General features: G+C 36.4%; 1 long non-coding RNA gene across 1 annotated transcript in view; it reads left to right on the top strand.

Annotated features, from left to right (window-relative positions):
- The window catches only part of LOC309964695, a 312,889-nt gene that overhangs the window by 71,338 nt on the left and 224,000 nt on the right, over positions 1–17,551 (top strand). The gene's annotated exons all lie outside the window — the stretch shown is intronic.

The following is a 17,551-nucleotide window of genomic DNA, read 5'->3' as shown; positions in this document are numbered from 1 at the left end:
AGCAAAGTTGCTGACCTGATTTTGCCAAGAACACAAATGTTTTTTAGACATACATGCTTGCATTGGTGACTAATCAAAAAATAGTTCTGAAAATGCAACAAAGTTCCATATTTTGTTCTTTTAGGTGCTCTGAATGCCACCTTTCAGCAGACAGCATTCCAGAGGCAGAATTTGTATATTGTTTTAGTTGGATCAGCCAATGAAATATTCTTCTAACTCATGGCTGGGCAGAGAAAAATGTATGCATCAAGCCTCAGGTATCTTTCCTAACATAAGGATATAAGCTTCATGCCTCACTCGATTCTTAAACTGTGTTAATATAAAAATGAGGAGTGTCCCCAAAATATGTAAGTCAACCCACATATAATGAATACCTTTAATTTCACCAATAGAGGGCCATTTCTATTATTTTAATGCCAAGTATTAAGACATTTATTTGCCAATAAATACAATGCCAGTTTGCTAGTTTTTAATAATTATGATTATTAGCTGACCATGTGGTGTTGACTAAGAGCTTGAAAAAAAAAAAGTTTTGGTAGGTATCTCTGGAATGGTGTTGGAACAACTAGACATCCACATACAAAGAAAAAAAAAAGGATCTAGACACAGACCTTATACCCTTCACAAATGTAAAGTGGAAAATTATAAAACTCCTAGAAGATAACATACAAGAAATCCCAGATGACATTGGATACAGCAATGACTTTTTTGTCAAGCCACCAAAGGTATGATCCATGAAAGAAATAATTGATAAGTTGAACCTTATTCAAATTAAAAATTTCTGCTCTGTGAAAGACACTGTCAAGAGAATGAGAGGAATGGGAGAAAATGTTTGCAAAAGATACATCTGATAATCGACTGTTATCCGAAATACACAAAGAACTTGTAAAACTCAACAATAAGAAAACAACCCCATTAAAAAAACAGGACAAAGACCTGAACAGACACCTCACCAAAGAAGATATACAGATAACAAATACACATGTGAAATGATGCTCCTTATCCTCCGTCATTAGGGCAATGTAAATTAAAACAATGACAACACTACATACCTATCAGACTGGCCAAAATTGAAAACATTGACAATACCAAATGCTGGTGAAGATGTGGAGCAACAGGAACTCTCATTCACTGCTGGTGGGAATGCAAAATGGTACAGCCACCTTGGAAGACAATTTGATGATTTCTTACAAAACTAACTATACTCTTATCATACTATCCAGAATTGTGCTTCTTGGTATTTACCCAAAAGAATTGAAGACTTATGTCCACACAAACACCTGCACACAGATGTTTATAGCAGATTTATTCATAATTGCCAAAACTTGGAAGCAAGCAATATGTCCTTCAGTAGGTAAATGGATAAATAAACTGTTATATATCCAGACAGTGGAATATTATTCAGTACTAAAAAGAAATGAGCTATCAAGCCATCAAAAAAAAACAACGTGGAGGAATCTTAGTGCACATTATTGAGTGAAAGAAGCCAATCTGAAAAGGCTACATACTATACAATTTCAACTATATGACATTCTGGAAAAGTCAAAATTATGGAGACAATTAAAAAAATCATTCGTTGCCCTCTGTTGTGGGGAGAGAGGGGAGAGATGAATACGTGAAGCACAGAAGACTTTTAGGGCAGTTATACTACTATGTATGGTACTATAATGGTAGATACATGTCATTATACTTTTGTCCAAACCCATAAAATATACAATACCAAGATTGAACTCACGCAAACTATAAACTTTGGGTGATAATGGTGTGTCAAAGTAGGGTCATTAACTGTAAAAAATGTATCACTGTGGTGTGGGATGTCCATAGTGTGGGAGGTTTTGCATGTGTGGGGATAGGAGATATATGGGAACTCTGTACTTCTTGTTCAAGTTTGCTATGAACTTGAAACTTCTCTATAAGTTTGTTAAAATAGACAAAAATACAACAGACCATCTGCATTTGTATCATTTTAAGGATTGTGTCCAAACTTCTTAGTGTGGCATGTGAGATCTCTCATGAACTTGTCCCTGCCTAACCATGCATGTTAATTTCTTACGCCCACACCTTGTGTATATGTGTATATACACATACACAAACACACACAAACACATTTTCCCCACCTCTCACTCTAATCATTCAGAACTTGTTGTTCATTGAAGCAAAGTCACTCAGTGCTGTCCCCTCTTGAGTGGTGAGAGTTTCTGCTCTTCTTTGATTGTCTAGTTCTTCCTTGTCTTTCAAGCCTTATTTCTTCAGAAGGCTGTTCTTAATTCTCCTCCAATCTAATTCAAGTGCCTCTAATTGCACCCAGTATGTACCTTCTTTTATCATAGAAGATGTCATATTATTCTAGAATTGTTTATATATGTGTATATGTGCTGTATCATTCAATAGATGATGAATTCCTTGAAGTAGAATCTGTGTTGTTTTATCACAGTTCTATGTCCATAGTTGATGCTTTAGAAAAATTTGTTAGATAAATGAATGGTGACCAGAGGGTGTGGAGTAAGCTCCGATCTTAGAGAATTCCCAGGGTTGACAACTGTGTATGGCAATCTGACCTTAAGGGAAAGTGTGTGTAGTTGCTGGAAGCATTTTACATCTTTAGTTGGAGAGGGCCAACTTCAATCCCTGGTGATGTCAGTACGGCAGCTTTCACCAGCCTGAAAGTCCTCTGGCACTGAAAACACATAAAGTCTGGAAGCTGTTTATGAGACTGAGAAGGTGAGTCAATAGACCCTGTTCCAAGTTGGCAAGAAGGAACATAGTCCTAAACAGCTAAAGCGCCATAGTTCACATTAAGCTTCTCATTAATTTAAATGTTAATGTAAATTTAAAACATGTCGTATTGATTTGGAACTATTTTCTATGAATACTGCATAACTGAGCTCTCTAGAAGCAGAATCCAAATGGACATCTCTTCACACCAACTTATGATTAAGAAAAAAAATGAGGCTTTCTCTTTTTCTCCCTTTCTCTCTCTTGTTTTGTTATGTAAAATCATTTGTTTTAGTTATGAGGCCTAGCTATGAGAAGCTATGAGAACTTCTGGCTTTGAGTGCCACTGATTTGGACAGTCCTCAGCAAAACATCAAATTCTGAATGTATTCTTTCAGAGTATTGCATATGTAATTTCAAATATATATGGAGATCAGTGTCTTTTCCATTTCACTGATGAGAAACCTAAAGTCTCTGGGACCATGCTGGTGATTTCAGTCTATTTTGTTAGTTCTTCATCCAGAATCTCTTTCATTGGGATTTATATTTCCTTATTTAAAAGGAAAACACATTTTTCAAAGGATGTCTTAAGACATCACATAAGAGAAATAATGCTAATGCTGCTGATGATAATGAGATGAAGATGATATCTGGTAATTTTTGTATCTGCTTCCTTACTCTGTGCCAGATCCTTTTAAAACAATTTCTCACTTAATCCCCAAAACAGCACAGAGAGGAGGCTTCTCTCATTACCCTATTTTACAGATTAGGAAACTGTCCCATAAAGAGATTAAGTCACTTTCCTAAAGTTCCACAAACAGAAAGGGATGTTGCTGGCCCTAGGACTCAGGTTGGTCTGACCTCAAGGTCTTTTTCATGAGCATTATTCTCTCTGGGTCTTAAATCACACAGTGTGATTGATACATGCAGACCTAGAGTAGTAAATTTCTTTTTGAAGAGATGCATATGAACATGTAATTAAGCATTTGGTGTTACTATTGAGACGTTGGGTGGATGGATGAAATCCAGAAACCTGGTTCTTAGTTCCTGAACACCTTGTATCCTATTTCCTTCACTTATACACTATGAAATTTGAACTAATTGATTAGTGAGGCCTCTTCCAGCCCCACATTCTGTGAGTCTGTGTAATGATATGATTCACTTTGTTCTGATCGACAAACTCTCTGCTTGGTTCTTCTCTTTACAACCACCCACTACAGTGCTTCTTCACATCTGATGCCTCTGCACCTGCAGGCAGCCCCACCTAGCTCACTTCTCTGTACTCACATGCATACAAAGTGAGCATCCTGATATACACATATTTATTTGAAACATGCTAAATACCAGGCAGAAAACTCAGGCTAGAAGATGGAAAAAGCAGCATTTTGTTCTCCTGAACACAGAAATGAAATACAAAAACCATAGTCCTGGAGAGAAATCAGACAAGACCTTCATATGTCAAAAGAAAAAATATCAACCAATGCATTCAGAGGCTCAGATAATAAAGGACTGAGAGAACCTATTGAAATTGAATACTTACTGGCCTCGATGTAGCCAACAAGCTCTGTAGGGCCAGGGTATATAGCATGGTAAGGACTATAGGCTCTGGGATCACACAAACCTGCTAACTTCACCACTTAGTATCTCTTTTTGGGCAGTTGACTCATGCCTCAGTTTCTTCACCTAGAAAACAAGAATCATAATTCAAAATTTTAATAGGGTAGTTATAAGGCTTAATCTGTAAAATAATGTAGAGAGTTTATTCCAGCACTGGTTATGTAATACAGGCTTAAATTAATCTCCATTACTTACTAACAACAACAAAAAATGTTCATGGGTCAGTTTTTAAATTATCTTTGTAAACAGTAATTGTAGTTACCACTCAATTCTCAATTTTAGGAATTGTTATTGTTTTTGCAGGGCAATGATATATGAAATAACAATTAGGTATGAATACTTCACCCAGAAATATTTTTCCCTTGGAAGATATCTGACAGGGAGAAAAAGTCATGATATAATGTCAAATTCTGTAAGCTATCTTACAAATAGCCTCTAGTCCTGCAGTTTCTACAGAATTCCAACGTCTTCCTCTCAACATTAGCATAGCAGGAAGATAGACAGCTGAGCCACTGGCCCCAAAGGGTTATGAATCCTGTGAATTAAAAATCCAATTTTACTAAAGTCCATGAGATACATAGTTGATTTATTCAATAGAAAAACCTGAAATTGATCACAGTCAATCTAGTATTATTTACCTACAAGTAACTAATTGCCCAGCAGAAATAGAAGCCAGTAACTGAGTACCTAGAATCAATTTACAAAAATTCAAGATTTATCTAAACATGAGGACTTTGCTACCATAAATTCCTCCTGACAATTCTACCTGTATCACACCACATCCTCAGAAGGCAAATTATCACAGAATTTGAAAGATGGAAGGGGACTTGGAGGAAATTCTGCACAAAGCTCTTAATTTTATATGTGGAGAGATTAAGACATGGAGAAGTTTAGATACTTGTCCAAAATTGCCTACCTAATTATGGTAGGGTTATGAATTGAATCTAGTTCTGATTCTTAGTCCAATGCCCGTATTTACTTATTTTCTTTATTGCTATATCAAACTGAGAAATATGTTCATTACAGTGTATGTTTTCTAGCTTTTTTAGTGTCCATTTGGCTATTAGGGTTAGAATAAACTGATAATTATCTCTATTGTTTTCAACTTATGACAGAGGGATGAGGTAAAAGTAAGAAGTCTCCCAAGCTTCTCCAATGAAGTGTGTATGACACATGACATACTTCAGTCATGCAATGCACTGACCGTTGACAAAGGAAAGAAAGATCAGCAAATTTAGAAATGAGTAAACTACAGTAAATATCTGTATCTCTATCTTTGCATCTATGTCAGTGTTTATATCTATGTCTGTCTATCTGTATTAGAAAAATGAATGACTAAATTCTGTTGGGGGAGCATGACAGGCTGGAATACCTAACACTAAATTTGTTCTCAATTGTATAGTGTGATTTAAAAATATGCTATTTGTGTTGTCTTCCTGCAGGTATAAAAGAAACGTTATCTACAGAAATCCAGAACACTTCTCTAGCCTCTTTGGATTTTCTCGGGAAGATCAGCACTGGTTGAGAAATTTTGATAAGGTAAGTAAGTTCCAAGTACCACTAACCTGTTTTCTTGTGGCTTCCATTCTAGCTTACAAAGTTCAGAACAAAAGTGATGTTCCATAAGTCAAAAGAGTAGACAAATGGAAAGCCAGATTCCACTTTTTATAGATGATGCAGTTAATATCTGAAAATGTTGTTTCAGCATGTAAGCTTCCTAACATTTAACTCCAGCACTAGATAGATTTACCCATCCAGTCCCAGGAAGTGCTAGGCAACTGCAGGCTCTCTCGACATGGCAGGCTGCCCCGTAAAATTTCCAGTGAAGATACCAGGTGTGAATTCTTCTTCCTGTGAATACCCAGCCCTAAAGCTGAAAGTGAAGAGAATGGGTTAAACTATAACCGACAAAGTTTTGCTCTCCAGTTCACCAATCACATAAGCAACTCTAATGACCAAGGAAAGGAGAGAGCAAGGCAAGTACAGAGAAGCCAGAATAGCTAATATAATGGAATTTTTTTCCAATGGAGAAATAAAATAGAGATAGGGAATAAGTGTTCTTCCCAAATACCATTGAAGAATAGGAGAGTCCTGCCAAGAAGAGGAAGGGCTCTTTACAGTTTGCATGAGGATTTTGTTAACCTGGTAGCACACTAAGAGAACCCCTCCTGAGTGATGGAGGCAGCCACAGCACTGTGATTTCTCCTGCTTAAAGAAGCAAGCCAGATTCTAAGCAGAATTTTTGCCAACTGCCTCTTAGACATCATGTATTATTAGAATCACAATGGGCATGTTGTCTGTATTGTCACAGGACATATGGCTATATGATAGACTGCTGGCATTTGTGGTTTTTACTGTTTTTAAAAAGCCCATTACATATAGTAATTTTTAATTTTTCAGGCATACTATTAAATTATTCTGTAAAGAGGGTGTGGAGGGAACAGTTTATCCAGGTAAGTGAGCTTAGCTGACTTTTTAGTGGACTTGTCTCAATGGGAATTGTAATTGTAATTTAATATATCATCTGTGTCTCCTGGATCTATTTGTTGGTAAACATAAAACCAAGGAAAGGAAACTTATTGAAAGTATAGAAAAACAACCATAAGCTTGAAGAAAAGTAAAATAATAGACTTGGTCTAGGGCTATGAACCAAGCCAAGCATCTGTAGAAGGTCTTGGTAGCAGCACCCACTTAATAGTTTCAACTGGTTGGTGCCTCTAGAATAAATGAACCATGTTCCCTTTCATATTGATATTTCTTCATCTGAGATTCAAGATCATGCAAGAAAAAGTTTTGTTTTGGCCATGCAATTTGGTCAGATTTTGGTGGTTTGCCCCTCCCCTTGGTTATACTGGAGTAGCAAAAGAAAACATACAATGGATTGGAAAGTTTTATCTTCTATAATGGAACAGCAGTCATCTGGATTTGCCACTCCACCACGAATACATATCATGGAGAATAATTAATCATCAAAAATGAGATAGGGCTAGCATCAGGATGAAGGAGTCTATATTTAATATTATTTAATCCACAGCACCTTGTAGCATAAAGGGTGTATCACCTATTAACATGGGTGATCTACAAAAATGTATGTACTACAGTGACATTTAGAAAGTTAATTATTGGCAAATGTCTCTTGGGTATATCCTTAAAGAATGTCAAGGGACTACTAGATTGATCAACCTTTTAACTTTGACACTCAAAAGTTGTATTTCTGCAAGGTTTATGTAAGCTTGAAAGTATGAAATCAACTAGTCCCCCAAAATGAAAACTCTTTTGCTGAAAGAGAGAAAAGGACCAGTAAGGATATAAAAATACTGGAAATTCACTGGGGGAGCCAAACCTAAAAATCTTTCCTAAAGCAAAAACCTTAACGAGGGGAGGGATAAAGTGGTTCTAGGTTAGTAGGGCTTCCTGCTCTAGAAAGAAACAAATGCAAATCCTAATTTAGAACCCTAATTTAAGACCTCAGGATTCCTCCAGATGAAGTTCAACCAAAGATGTGCTCACTGTTGATATTTAGTAAAAATAAATAAATCTGTTGAAAAAAATGATTGAATGAATAATTAGATTAATTTTAAATACATTAGACAATTTTCCAAAATATACATGTTTAACCATCTGTTTTTAAATGAATCCATATCAGTTTTCTCCCCCTTTTCCATATCCTCAAAGCCTTTATAACATTATTCTTTTAGCATAGCATTAGGAAACCAAAATGAAAAAACATTAAAAAAACACAGGTAACTTAAGAGAAAGCTATTATCCATCCCTGATAGATCTATCCTAAAGAATTTACCTCAGAAGTTCAAGGCTATCTGGTTCCTGTGCACCAATAAATCACAGCATAATAAAATCAAATCATAGTGGGAGCATTCTAATTTTAATTTTTTCTTGAGATTTATGAAGTATCTAATCATATTTTGAATCAGTTAGTAAAATGAATGGATAGCAGGTTCTGTAGGAATGTTTGGCTATTGAGGGAAATTTTCCAACAACCTTCTGCAAAAACATATTAAAATCTTAGGGGAGGTCAGAGAATACAACCATTCCTCTGATTAACTATCACAGCTCTTCCCTATCTATTGTATATAAACTCTGGCATGCAGATTTTTGTCCCATTTGGAAATGTTATCCTGATAGGAATTGGCCTACCAGCACTTATTTCTGACTTCTCCTTGCTAATAGAGGGACTGAGAATTACTGTCTTCTGGAAGGTGGTCAAACAAACAGTGCAACAGATTGGAACAAGGAAGGTTCCAAATAGCCTTGTCAGGTTTGTGATTCATACACAAAAAGTAGACATCTACATGGTAAATTGCAGTGGCTGTTCCTTGATGATTGACATTTTTATTTAGGAACAAATAGAGTTCCACTTATTCCTGGAAACCTATCTATAAATTAGATCCCCCAATGTCTAAAATGAGATATGTAATTTGAAGTGAAACAATATTATTGCCCCAATCTAAAGAGAACTAAAAGGATATTTGCTATTATCACGTCCATGGGAATTTTTTGATAAAAAATACATAGCTTTTTCCAGTTTGGCTTGTCTCTGAAATGTGGCCGTATTGGTAGTGGCTGAAATAGTTATTAGAGCTGATTCATAGAGTTCATGGTAATAGAAAAAGCATGCCCACATTCCCATGACTCAGGCCCTCGTTAACAAATATTTACACCATAAATCTGGTGCAGCCCTATTCAGGGAGATCTCAAGCCCTATGGGATGCCTCCTCCTAGATCTTTACGTTAAAAACTGAATTAAAACACTCAGTAGTGACAAGAGTATAGAGAAGTAGTGTTTTTATAAATGGATGTTGAGAGTGTAACTTGATAAAACTTTCTGGAGACTAACACGGCATGTTATCAAAAGTCTTTAAAATGTGCCTGCCTCTGACCTAACATTTTCTTTTCTAAGATTTATCTTAAAGAAATCAGTAAACAAATGAATATAGATATATGTACATGCATAAGCACTGGAGCATTGTAAACAGTTGCAATATATTAGAAACAACCTAAATACCTGAAAACAAAAGATTTCTTATAATACGGCCTGTTGATATAATAAAACACTATACAGTCATTAGTAATGAAGTTGCTGCTCTGAATATATAGACATGAGAATATGTTCACAATACATTATTAATTTAAAAAATCTGATTACAGTAATTTATGCAAATATATCAATAATTATATGTTACATATATTATGTATTTTATATGTATAGAAAAAATCTGAATAATAAGGTTATGGCTTATTCTTTTTGTATATTCTTTTTTTAATAGAAATAAATAGGCATGTAAGTATATAACTTGAGAGGAAAAAAATAAATCGCAAACTAAGGGAAAAGTTCTTCAAAGGGTAAGAGAAGACCCTCTACCTCCATGAAAAGATATATACACATACTACCTCTTTATAATCCATATTGTTTTCACTCTAGAAGGAGGCCTTGAAAGGAGGTGGATCTGTGGACCTATCGTGTTTTCCTGGGAATGGGGCTGAGCTGTGACTCCAATTGTCCTAGTTTATAAGTGATGACATCTCTTGCCTGTTGCTGTAAGTCATAGAATTGAGGGGCTATGACCACTAGCAATAGGGTAACAAGCATGGGGGAGGGGAACTTCAAACAAAACCAGTTGGTCATTTACAAATAGGACTAAAGAACAAGAATGTGAGATATAATTCCCAGGGCTGGGATTGAAAAGAGACATTGAGGATGATTGAAAGGGGAAGGCAATAATATATGCGCTGCTCAGTAACAGGGTAAAGCCAAGATTACTTCTGGTGTGGTACATATTTGGTTCTCAGTGAAAAGAGTACCTGAGTGGCAGTGACGAAAATGTCAGATTCACAACCCTGAAAGCCTGTAAAGTGCAAAAGAAAGGGTGCCTGCTCAGGAAGGTGCCAACGTGTTGCTTGGGAGAACTTGAACTCTTGTATAACCACTATCAAATATTCGGAAGCAACTAAATTCTCAAGTAAATGCCCTTCAAGCTAAGCTCCCTTTTCTTTCATCCAAATTGCTGACACTGCCCCTTCTAGAATATTGCAATGTCCACTAAAAAAATGAGCAATCTAAAAATTGAGAGTTATGTTTTTATTCCAGGAACTTACTGAGGACTACAGCCCAGGAATCAGCCTCTCCGATAGCTCTGAGGAACTCTTCCAAAGAGGTAAGGGAGAAGCCAGGATATATAGGAGATTTTGCTGAAAAAACAAAACCAAAAAACATGTAGTTGGTCATCCAGAGATTACTGTTAATCACAAAAAACAGACATCTCAAATTAATAATTTTAGTGTTTTTCTACGTATAGGAAGATCCGAGAGTCTGGGCTCATCAAAATTATTCCTTTCATATGCATTTTAACTATCTAGGGCCAGTATTGTGTTTTTCTCCATCCTGAATTCCCCTCAGCGTTCACCACTGGGGGGAGTTGCAGTGGCTGATGGCTTGATGGAGGGCAACATACATTGTTTACTGAAATGGCAGGCAACATTTTTTGTCAATGAGAACCACCACCATACCACATTCATGGAGTAGCTAGTAACCCTGAGGTAAAGAAAGGGTCCTTTGCATTTAAGGCTAAGACGGGAGCAGCCCAGTAGATCCAAGTTCCCTGGAAATCGCTTTCCACTTAGCATTCTTGGGTGGAACTGTGTTGGTGCCATGAAAGGTTAGGAATTTCTCTGTTAAGAGATCTTGAATGGTAACCTCTTATCTTATCGTTACTATTGTCATAAATATAATGGCTGGTAACAGTAATGGAGGAAGGACTTCCTATGCATGTTACTGGAACTAAGCCTCTTCGCAGGAATTATCTCAATGAATCCTCAAGCACCCTTTTAACCTTCATGTCAGAGATAAAGACACTGAGGGGAAGAGAAGAAACTGTTCAAGGTCATTCAGATAGAAAGGAGGTGGATGTGGGATTACAATCTAGGCAGTATGATTCAAATCTTCTTAAGCTTCTGTAGAGCAGAACACATTATAATGTTTATTTCTGATGACAGTTGTTCGAAGTAACAGTGATCATTAACAAAGTCTGACATCAGATATAACAAAGCAAGAGGCCCACAGGACTCTGACGTTGGATTTTTCAGATTTTTTTTTTAATAACAAAAGAGGGGAATTGGTGGGTTAGAACCCCATGACTCATCTTTAGTTTTCTTCTTTTGCCCTAACCTAAGGAATACATCTATGATAAATAACAAGATATGAAAGACTTCCATAGCTTTAAAGGAAAGATGTCCAAAGCATATAGCATCGTATGGTACTATCATACTTGAAGGGGGAAAAGCACACTCTAAGGATAGAGTATTTAGTTAAGTGGTAACCATTTGGAAAACAGAGGTGAGATGAAAATTGCCTGCTAAGTCTCAGCTGTTCCACAGCACATTTCAGCTAAGAATGCTTAAAAATAAAATACCTGAGAAGGCAAACTATTTGCAGTTACATTTGTATGTGATCTTATTTTCTCTGTGTGTGAGACAGCCTTCAAGGCTGTCACTGTCATCATGGAGCATTCACTCGCTCGTTCAATAAATGTTTATTGAACATGTATATCATTCTGTGGAGCTAGGCACTGGGGTGACCCAGTGATTTTATATTCTCTTCTGTGGAGTGAAGCAAGGACAGAACCGAGGAGCTTAATATCTTAATAGTGTGTGGTAGAGATGAGAAGAACAGATGCACATTAACATAAAGATATATGCGCTTGCCCACATATGCTTTCTTGCCACACTGCAGGAGAGAAATATCAATCACACTGAAGATATTAACAGAATGTCTGGGTGGCTTCCGCCTCAGTTGCGGAAGATTTCGTGGATGAGCTGAGTTTTGAAAAGTTTTGGAAAAAATGACAGCATAAAGTATGGTGGCACAGAATATGGAGACATATTCTGTTTTGGCAGAGATAAGGACACAAAGGATCTGAAGAATCCTCAGTGTCTTCAAGGAGTGTAATTTGAATTAGGAGATAGCTCAGGTGAACTGGTTAGTGGAGGTTGAAATAGCAGAATTGATGTGTATGTTTTTGGGAATATTTTTAAGTGGAGTCTAAAGACGAGGCAAAACAAGACACCCTCTCCATATCCTTTCTGTAGAATCTAAAGCCTTTGCATGTAAGATGATACGTAATTATTACCCTTAATTCTAGCAAAGAAAAAAATAAAAGTAAACCAAAATCCTTTTCAAAGACTTTGGCTTTAAATCAAGCTGGGATAAAGCCCCAGCTTTGCAAATTACTTTTTAAACTTAAAAAAGTTACTTGCTTCTCTTGCCTTCAGATCCTCTATACAGAAGGGTTATTGGGAATCAATGAATGTAAAGAAATTAGCATACTGTCAGACACATAATACATGCTCATTAAACTTAAGCTAGGTTATTATCAATAATACCTCTTTACCATTTCATTAAAATATAGCACACACTGATTGATGCACAATAATATGCAATTTGGTTTTTGCTTTAAAAATAGGTTTATTGAAATATCACGATATCCTGCAAATTGTGGCAAGCAGTGTGGTACAATGTGAATAGAATAGAGTCCTACTACAAGGACATTGGTGTCTATTGGAACATTTTTAACTAACTGCAATGAATAGTTGGGGGTGGTGATTTGTTCTGATTTGTTCTTTACTTATCTATCAATTCCTAAGAAATTCAGGGCTCTCTGAAGCATTTTTTGATTATCAGAAAACAATTTCAAAATGCCTCTAGAACGCTGTACTGTTGAAGCATTTTTGTACTTTAAAAAATACGTTCTGGTTAATAAAATACTTTTACCTTTATAAGATATGATGCTCACAAGGGGCCTGGGAGGTGAGCCCAGGGCTAGAGGGGATGAATGGAGGGGTGGGAAGATGACTGGAGGAAACTGACATTTCAAGGATTGAAATGACTTGACAGAACCAGGGAGTAAGAAAGCAGGAATTTCTTCTTTATGTTGCCTCTGCATAGAATGAATGAGTCACCTGTTATTCCTTGGACTCCAGGCTGTGCCAGCCCTGAGGAAGTGAGTGAGTCTCTGGCATGTGTTTGTGAAATGTTCCGTTTTCTTCTTTAACCGCTCTTTCTTTTCTCTAGTCAAATATAATTCCCTGCTGCTCCTGGGCTTCTGGACAGCTACTAAGATCACATCTCTGCTCCTTCCTTTTCCTTCCCCTTTGATCAAAAACACTTTATTCTGCAATAATAATAACTGGAATAAAATGTGTTATATCCACACAATGGAAAATTATTTGGCAATCAACAGGAATGAAATTCTGGTATATCCTATGACATGGATGAAACTTGAAAACACTATGTTGAATGAAAGAAAGACACAAAAGATGACATATGGTATGATTCCATTTATATGAAATGTTGAATGTGAATATGATATAGATATAGTTCAATAGCAATTTGAATACAGATTAAGCAAATCTATAGAAATAGAAAGCCGATTAGTGGTTGCCAAAGGCAGGTGAGGAGGATGGGGAGTGACCACTAATGGGTAGGGAGGTTTTTTTTGAGATGACCGAATGTTCTAAAATGAGACTGTAGTATGGTGGCACCACTGTAAATGTACTAAAAATCATGAATTGTCCGTTTAAATGAGTGAATTGCATGGTATATGGATTGTACCTCAATACAACTGTTAAAAAATAATAATAACAGGAATGGCCAAAATTACTGTAACCATGTCATGTTTGCATGGGATAAATATTTTGCATATATTAAGTTTGCATATCTATTTAACCCTCAGAACAACCCTCTGAAGCTGGTATTATTTTTATTTCCATTTTCTAATGTGAACAAACTGAGAAAAATTAATCATCCAAGGTCACACAGCTAGTAAATGGCAAAGGTAGGATTTGAACTTGGGAAGTCTGGCTTCAGAACTCTGCTCTTAACTACCTTGAAATACCTTCACATGCAATTGACAGTCTTCCTCTATCTTTATATTCTCTATTATCCGGCCACATGGGAGTACTTACTGTGCCCAGATCTCCCCCGTGCCCTTCCTTGCAATTATTCATATGCTTTCTCCCTTCCCATTCATTTTTTCTCCACAACTTTGAGGTATAACTCATATATAATAAATTGGACATATTTGAAGTGTACAATATCATATGTTTGGATATATATAAACACTGCCAAACAGTCTCCACAGACTCTTGATCTTGGTCTCCACAATCAAGATAATCAAGATAATAAACTTATCTATCACCCCCAAAAGTTTCCTTATGATCCCATGTCCCCCTTCTATTCTGACCCTCCTCCCCCAACTCATTCCCAAGCTACTCTTGATCTTTTTCTGTCATTACAGATTCACTTTTGTTTGCTGGAGTTTTATGTAAAAGGAATCATATAGTATATAATTCTTTTCGTCCAGATTCTTTTCATAATTATTCTCATATTTATTCATGCCATTTCATTTCTCAAAAGTGTAGTGGTCCTTATTGCTGAGTAATATTCCATTAACTATGTATACTGCAGTTGGCTTGTTCATTCAGGTTTTGATGTACATTTGGATTGTTTCCAGCTTTTACCTATTGCAATTAAAGATGCTATGAACGTTGGAACACAGATCTTTGTATGGACATATGCTTTCATTTCCTTTGCGTAAATACTCAGTAGAATGGCTGTATCGTATAGTAAACTAAACTCTTCTAATATTTTACATTCCTACCAGCAATGACTGACAGTTGTAGACCCTCCACTTCCCTGCCAACACTTTTTGATCTTAGTCATTCTAATAGGTATATAGTGTTATCTCATTTTCATGGTGGTTTTAACTTGCATTTCCCTAGCCACTAATGATGTTGAGCATCTTTTAATATGCTTATTTGCATCATTCTTGTTACAATTGTCTGTTTTCTTATTAGGTTTTGTGAGCTGTTTATGTATTCTGGTATGTCTTTTGTGAGATATATGGTTTGGAAATATTTTCTTCCCGTCTGTAGCTTATCTTTCCTTTCTCTTAAAAATGTCTTTTCAAGAGCTGAAGCTTTTAACTTTGGTGAAGTCCTATTTATTATTTTTTTCTTTTATGGATCATGTGTATTATATTAAAATATTTTTGCCAAAATCAAGATCATGAAGATTTTTCGCCTATGTTTTCTTCTGCAAGCTTTATAATTTCACACTTCACAGTTAGGGCTATGAACAATTTTGAGTTAATTTTCACATGTGGCATGAGGTATGGACCAAAGTTCACAGTTTTGCATATGGATATCTAATTGTTGTAGTACTTCCTGCTTAATGACTATCCTTTCTCCATTGAACTACCTTTGTACCTTTATCAAAACATTCCTCCTTATTTTTGCCTATCAAAATCAAACTTATCCTTCAAGGTCAAGTTTCGATGCCTCACTCTCTAGAAAACCACCCCAAAGTCTCCTACTTACTACACTTTGCATTCATTCATAGTCGAATTTAAAAAATTCATATATTAATAGTGATTATATCCAGTTGTGGGGTTTGGGATGATTCTTTATTTTGGCTAAGCACTTTGTCAGTACTATCTGAATTTTCTACCATTAGCACTTATACTTCACAGAGAAAAATAACTTGATTTTATATATTTATAGTATATTCCTTGTGACACACTTTTAAGTAGGTTTTTTTTCCATTTTGAGCAAATAAAATCCAATCTACCTGATATATATACATATATATATATATATATGTATATATATACACATACACACATACATTCTATTTGCTCGTGTAACCAAAAAATTCTCAGAATGGAGTAGCTTTAGGCATGGATAGATCTAGATACTCAATAACTAGTATGTGCAGTCTATCACTGCTAATCTCATAGCTCTGTTCTCATCACTGCTGGCATTTGTCTCAGGCAGCCTCTCCTATGTGGTGGCAAAGAATTCCCCAAACAGCTATAGGTTTACATTACTTTGGCAGCCTCAGTGGATCAAGTTCCTTCCATATTGTCCTTGTAAAACATTCTGTGGTTGGCATGTCTTGCGTCACCTGCCTTCTCACAACCAGTTCTGTTAATAGGTTGGCCAAGTTATTTGTTACTACATGACTATATATTAGGTGGTCAACCCTGTCTGAGTGTCTGAACATTAAGTGCTGGAAAGAAAACTGAGAAGCTATATCAAAAGAATAACTAAAACATGGTAAAATGGCTAAAATAACCAATGCCTACTACTTTACCTTTTTATATCACCCAGACAATCTGGTTACATAGATATTGCCCAAATTTTAGAAATTTGGAAACTGAGGCATAAAGATATAGTAGACTTAATCAAGTTCACTGTCATAGTTTCCTATGGCCGCTATACCAAAGTACCACAAACGTAGTGACTTAAAACAACACAAATGTATTATGTTTCTGGAGCTCAAAGATCAAAACCGAGCTCCAAGGGGATAAAATTAAGATGTGAGCAGGGTTGCTTTTCTTTTAGAGGCTCCAAGTGAGTTTGTTTCCTGCCCTTCCCCAGCCTCCAATGGCCTTGACATGCGGCCCCTTGTTCTGTATTCAAAGACAGCAGTGTGACGTCTTCAAATCCATTTCTCTCTAACTCTGGCCCTCCTTACTTACTCTTATTGGAGCCCTCCTGGATAATCCAGGATAATCTCCTCATCTCAAAATCCTTGACTCAGTTATACCAGTGAGGTCTCATTTGCTACATAAGGCAACATATCCACAGGTTCTGGGGATTAGGATGTAGAAATCCTTGGCGGGGGGCATTATTCAACCTAATATAGTCACAGTGCTGTTAAGTGGTAATGTTGAGAGGTAATGTTGAATTCATGTTTTCCAAATTGAAGGTCAGTGTCTTTTCTACTTTATCACAGATGTATGACATAACAGTGGCTGTGTATAAGCTTGTCTAGGTTTCAGATTCCTAGAGAGCAAGGAATTTCACCTACCATAACAAACTCTGTGTGTGTGTGTGTGTGTGTGTGTGTGTGCGCGCGCGCGCACGCGCCCCTGTGGTGGACAGGGAGAGGGGGGGCTTTTTTCTAAGACAACAGGTAGAGGCAGAAAAAAAAGGTTCCATTTCACTTTCCACCTTGCATCATTCCACAGTGGCAGTTGCCTCCTTGGCCCTCCCTCTTGATTAATAAAGCAATAGTGTAAGTTTGTTTGTACCTCCTTTATTTGATAAATTCTGTTTCTAGCAAAAGAATACAGATTCCATCAGTAGGCAAATCACTTAATAGTTTTCAAATGACAACTATAATTCTTTCTCAACTGTCCCT

This window comes from Leucopleurus acutus (genome assembly GCF_964270905.1).
Source record: "Leucopleurus acutus genome assembly, chromosome: 8".
NCBI classification, from domain to species: domain Eukaryota; kingdom Metazoa; phylum Chordata; class Mammalia; order Artiodactyla; family Delphinidae; genus Leucopleurus; species Leucopleurus acutus.
Note: the sequence above shows the minus strand (reverse complement) of the source record. Positions and strands in the feature narration are given on the sequence as shown.